Raw genomic sequence first — 5832 nt, 5'->3', positions numbered from 1 at the left:
CTTGAACACAGCTACTTATTGAGTCTTGGCCGTGGCCCAAAGCACTCTGTCTTCCTGTATTACCACCGGATACATACATGCCACAGACACATAATTGGGTGAACCTTTTCAGATTGTGACTTAGCTTTGCTAAAGTCCCCAATTAGAGGTGTCCAGGGTTCTTAAGCACACTCTTATTGCCTTGGATCACAACTTTATTTCTTCCTTTTTCTTTCTTTTTCTCTTTCTTTTTCGGTTTTTTTTCTTTTTTTTTTTCGCCTCTTTTTTTTTTTGTATTCACTGCTTTTTCTTGCTTCAAGAATCATTTTTATGATTTTTCAGATCCTCAGTAACATGTCTCCTTTTTCATCATTCTTTCAAGAGCCAACATTCATGAATCACAAATTCAAAAGACATATGCACTGTTTAAGCATACATTCAGAAGACAAAAGTGTTGCCACCACATCAAAATAATTATACTGTTATAAAATTCAAAATTCATGCAATTCTTTTCTTTTTCAACTAGGAACATTTGTTTAAGAAAGGTGATGGATTCATAGGACATTCATAACTTTAAGGCATAGACACTAAGACTCCAATGATCATAAGACACAAACATAGATAAACATAAAGCACTAAAATTCGAAAAACAGAAAAATAAAGAACAAGGAAATCAAGGAACGGGTCCACCTTAGTGATGGCGGCTTCTTCCTTCCTCTTGAAGGTCCTATGGAGTGCTTGAGCTCCTCAATGTCTCTTCCTTGTCTTTGTTGCTCCTCTCTCATGATTCTTTGATCTTCTCTTATTTCATGGAGGAGAATGGAGTGTTCTTGATGCTCCACCCTTAGTTGTCCCATGTTGGAACTCAATTCTCCTAGGGAGGTGTTAATTTGCTCCCAATAGTCTTGTGGAGGAAAGTGCATCCCTTGAGGTATCTCAGGGATCTCATGATGAGAGGGGTCTCTTGTTTGCTCCATCCTTTTCTTGGTGATGGGCTTGTCCTCATCAATGGGGGTGTCTCCTTCTATGTCAACTCCAACTGAATAACAGAGGTGACAAATGAGATGAGGAAAGGCTAACCTTGCCAAGGTGGAGGACTTGTCTGCCACTTTGTAAAGCTCTTGAGCTATAATCTCATGAACTTCCACTTCTTCTCCAATCATGATGCTATGAATCATGATGGCCCGGTCTAGAGTAACTTCGGACCGGTTGCTAGTGGGAATGATTGAGCGTTGGATAAACTCCAACCATCCTCTAGCCATGGGCTTGAGGTCATGCCTTCTCAATTGAACCGGCTTCCCTCTTGAATTTCTCTTCCATTGTGCGCCCTCTTCACATATGACTGTGAGGACTTGGTCCAACCTTTGATCAAAGTTGACCCTTCTTGTGTAAGGATGCTCATCTCCTTGCATCATAGGCAAGTTGAATGCTAACCTTACACTTTCCGGACTAAAATCCAAGTATTTCCCCCGAACCATAGTAAGATAATTCTTTGGATCCGGGTTCACACTTTGATCATGGTTCTTGGTGATCCATGCATTGGCATAGAACTCTTGAACCATCAAGATTCCGACTTGTTGAATGGGGTTGGTAAGCACTTCCCAACCTCTTCTTCGGATCTCATGGCGGATCTCCGGATATTCACCCTTTTTGAGTGAAAAGGGGACCTCGGGGATCACCTTCTTCAAGGCCACAACTTCATAGAAGTGGTCTTGATGCACCCTTGAGATGAATCTATCCATCTCCCATGACTCGGAGGTGGAAGCTTTTGCCTTCCCTTTCCTCTTTCTAGAGGTTTCTCCGGCCTTGGATGCCATAAATGGTTATGGAAAAACGAAAAAGCAACGCTTTTACCATACCAAACTTAAAATGTTTGCTCGTCCTCGAGCAAAAGAAGAAAGAAGAGAGTAGAAGAAGAAGAAATGAGGAAGAAGGGAGTGGCTTATATAGGAGAGGGGGGAGATGGGGTTCGGCCATTATGGGTGGGTTTGGGAGGGAAAGTGGTTTGAATTTGAAGGGTGAGGTTGGTGGGGTTTTATGAAAGATGGATGTGAGTGGTGAAGAGAAAGATGGAATTTGATTGGTGAATGGTTTTTGGGGAAGAGGTGTTGAGGTGATTGGTGAATGGGGGAAGAAGAAAGAGAGAGTGGTGGGGTTGGTGGGGGTCCTGTGGGGTCCACAGATCCTGAGGTGTCAAGGAAAAGTCATCCCTGCACCAAATGTTGCTCAAAATCACGTTTTGAGCCATTTCTGGCGTTAAACGCCGGGCTGGTGCCCATTCCTGGCGTTTAACGCCAGGTTCTTGCCCTTTTCTGGCGTTTAACGCCAGTCTGGTGCCCCTTTCTGGCGTTAAACGCCCAGAATGGTGCCAGACTGGGCGTTAAACGCCCAAATGCTAGCCTCACTGGCATTTAAACGCCAGTGAATTCTTCCTCCAGGGTGTGCTGTTTTTTCTTCCTATTTTTCATTCTATTTTTGCTTTTTCAATGGATTTTGTGACTTCTTATGATCATCAACCTACAAAATAAGATAAAATGACAAAGGAAAATATGTAAAATATAACATTGGGTTGCCTCCCAACAAGCGCTTCTTTAATGTCAGTAGCTTGACAGAGGGCTCTCATGGAGCCTCACAGATACTCAGAGCAATGTTGGAATCTCCCAACACCAAACTTAGAGTTTGAATGTGGGGGTTCAACACCAAACTTAGAGTTTGGTTGTGGCCTCCCAACACCAAACTTAGAGTTTGACTGTGGGGGCTCTGTTTGACTCTGATTTGAGAGAAGCTCTTCATGCTTCCTCTCCATGGTGACAGAGGGATATCCTTGGGCCTTAAACACAAAGGATTCTTCATTCACTTGAATGATCAGTTCACCTCCATCAACATCAGTCACAGCCTTTGCTGTGGCTAGGAAGGGTCTGCCAAGGATGATAGATTCATCCATGCACTTCCCAGTCTCTAGGACTATGAAATCAGTAGGGATGTAATGGTCTTCAATCCTAACCAAAACATTCTCTACAAGTCCATGAGCTTGTTTTCTTGAGTTGTCTGCCATCTCTAATGAGATTCTTGCAGCTTGCACCTCAAAGATCCCTAGCTTCTCCATTACAGAGAGAGGCATGAAGTTTACACTTGACCCTAAGTCACACAAGGCCTTCTTGAAGGTCATGGTGCCTATGGTGCAAGGTATTGAAAACTTCCCAGGATCTTGTCTCTTTTGAGGTAATTTCTGCCTAGACAAGTCATCCAGTTCTTTGATGAGCAAAGGGGGTTCATCCTCCCAAGTCTCATTTCCAAATAACTTGTCATTTAGCTTCATGATTGCTCCAAGGTATTTAGCAACTTGCTCTTCAGTGACATACTTATCCTCTTCAGAGGAAGAATAATCATCAGAGCTCATGAATGGCAGAAGTAAATCCAATGGAATCTCTATGGTCTCATTTTGAGCCTCAGATTCCCATGGTTCCTCATTAGGGAACTTAGTGGAGGTCAGTGCACGCCCATTGAGGTCTTCCTCAGTGGCGTCCACTTCCTCCCCTTCCTCTCCAAATTCGGCCATGGTTATGGCTTTGCACTCTCCTTTTGGATTTTCTTCTGTATTGCTTGGAAGAGTGCTTGGAGGGAGTTCAGTAATTTTCTTGCTCAGCTGTCCCACTTGTGCCTCCAAATTCCTAATGGAGGACCTTGTTTCAGTCATGAAACTTTGAGTGGTTTTGATTAGATCAGAGACCATAGTTGCTAAGTCAGAGGGGTTCTGCTTAGAATTCTCTGTCTGTTGCTGAGAAGATGATGGAAAAGGCTTGCCATTGCTAAACCTGTTTCTTCCACCATTGTTGTTGTTGAAACCTTGTTGAGGTCTCTCTTGATTTTTCCATGAGAAATTTGGGTGATTTCTCCATGAAGAATTATAGGTGTTTCCATAGGGTTCTCCTAGGTAATTCACCTCTTCCATTGAAGGGTTCTCAGGATCATAAGCTTCTTCCTCAGATGAAGCATCCTTAGTACTGCTTGGTGCATTTTGCATTCCAGACAGACTTTGAGAAATCAAATTGACTTGTTGAGTCAATATCTTATTCTGAGCCAATATGGCATTCAAAGCATCAATCTCAAGAACTCCTTTCTTCTGACTTGTCCCATTGTTCACAGGATTCCTTTCAGAAGTGTACATGAATTGGTTATTTGCAACCATTTCAATGAGCTCTTGAGCCTCTGTAGGCGTCTTCTTCAGATGAAGAGATCCTCCAGCAGAGCTATCCAAAGACATCTTGGATAGTTCAGAGAGACCATCATAGAAAATACCTATGATGCTCCATTCAGAAAGCATGTCTGAGGGACATTTTCTGATTAATTGTTTGTATCTTTCCCAAGCTTCATAGAGGGATTCTCCATCCTTCTGTCTGAAGGTTTGGACTTCCACTCTAAGCTTACTCAATTTTTGAGGTGGAAAGAACTTTGCCAAGAAGGCATTGACTAGCTTTTCCCAAGAGTCCAGGCTATCTTTAGGTTGTGAGTCCAACCATATTCTAGTTCTGTCTCTCACAGCAAAAGGGAATAGCATCAGTCTGTAGACCTCAGGGTCAACCCCATTAGTCTTGACTGTGTCACAGATTTGCAAGAACTCAGCTAAAAACTGATGAGGATCTTCCAATGGAAGTCCATGGAACTTGCAATTCTGTTGCATTAGAGAAACTAATTGAGGCTTAAGCTCAAAGTTGTTTGCTCCAATGGCAGGGATAGAGATGCTTCTCCCATAGAAGTCGGGAGTAGGTGCAGTAAAGTCACCCAGCACCTTCCTTGCATTGTTGGCATTGTTGTTGTTTTCGGCTGCCATGGTTTCTTCTTTGAAGAATTCGGTCAGGTCCTCTACAGAGAATTGTATCTTAGCTTCTCTTAGCTTTCGCTTCAAGGTCCTCTCAGGTTCAGGGTCAGCTTCAACAAGAATGCCTTTGTCTCTGCTCCTGCTCATATGAAAGAGAAGAGAACAAGAAAATATGGAATCCTCTATGTCACAGTATAGAGATTCCTTGAAGTGTCAGAGGAAAAGAAAAATAGAAGAAAGAAGAAGGAGAATTCGAACTTTTGATCAGATAGAGTTCGAATTGTGCATTAAGAAGGAGTAATACTCCATAAATAGAAGGATGTGAGAAGAGGGGAAGAAGATTTTTGAAAATTAAGTTAAAAAGATTTTAAAAACATTTTGAAAAACTTTAATTTGATTTTCGAAAACCCAGAGTGAAAGAAATCAAGTGGTTTTTTTTTTTGAAAAAGATTTTGAGATTAGAAATCAAAAAGATTTGATTGAAAACTATTTTGAAAAAGATGTGGTTAAGAAGATATGATTGGTTTTAAAAAGATGTGATTGAGAAGATATGATTTGAAAATAATTTTAAAAAGATTTGATTTGAAAACAATTTTAAAAAGATTTGATTTTAAAAATTAATGACTTGCCTAACAAGAAAAGATATGATTCAAACATTAAACCTTTCTCAACAGAAAAGGCAATATACTTGAAATGTTCAATCAAATCATTAATTGTTAGTAAGTATCTTTGAAAAAAGAAAGAAATTGATTTTGAAAACATTTGATTGAAAAGATTTGATTTGAAAAAGATTTGATTTTGAAAAACTTTGAAAACTTGAAAAAAAATTGATTTGAAAAACAAAATCTTCCCCCTAGCACCATCCTGGCGTTAAACGCCCAGAATGGTATACATTCTGGCGTTTAACGCCCAAAATGCTACCTTTTTGGGCGTTAATGCCCAACCAGGTACCCTGGCTGGCGTTTAAACGCCAGTCTGTCCTTCTTCACTGGGCGTTTTGAACGCCCAGCTTTTTCTGTATAATTCCTCTGCAG

The 5832-nt window shown here is 41.0% G+C and overlaps 1 non-coding gene across 1 annotated transcript; it reads left to right on the top strand.

Moving 5' to 3' along the window:
• Positions 1-4297: 4297 nt before the first annotated feature.
• Positions 4298-4405, top strand: LOC130952453 (small nucleolar RNA R71). The gene has a single exon (XR_009074633.1). It is a non-coding gene; the product is annotated as a small nucleolar RNA R71 (small nucleolar RNA).
• Positions 4406-5832: the final 1427 nt, after the last annotated feature.

The sequence above is a fragment of the Arachis stenosperma genome, chromosome 9 (genome assembly GCF_014773155.1).
Source record: "Arachis stenosperma cultivar V10309 chromosome 9, arast.V10309.gnm1.PFL2, whole genome shotgun sequence".
NCBI classification, from domain to species: domain Eukaryota; kingdom Viridiplantae; phylum Streptophyta; class Magnoliopsida; order Fabales; family Fabaceae; genus Arachis; species Arachis stenosperma.
Note: the sequence above shows the minus strand (reverse complement) of the source record. Positions and strands in the feature narration are given on the sequence as shown.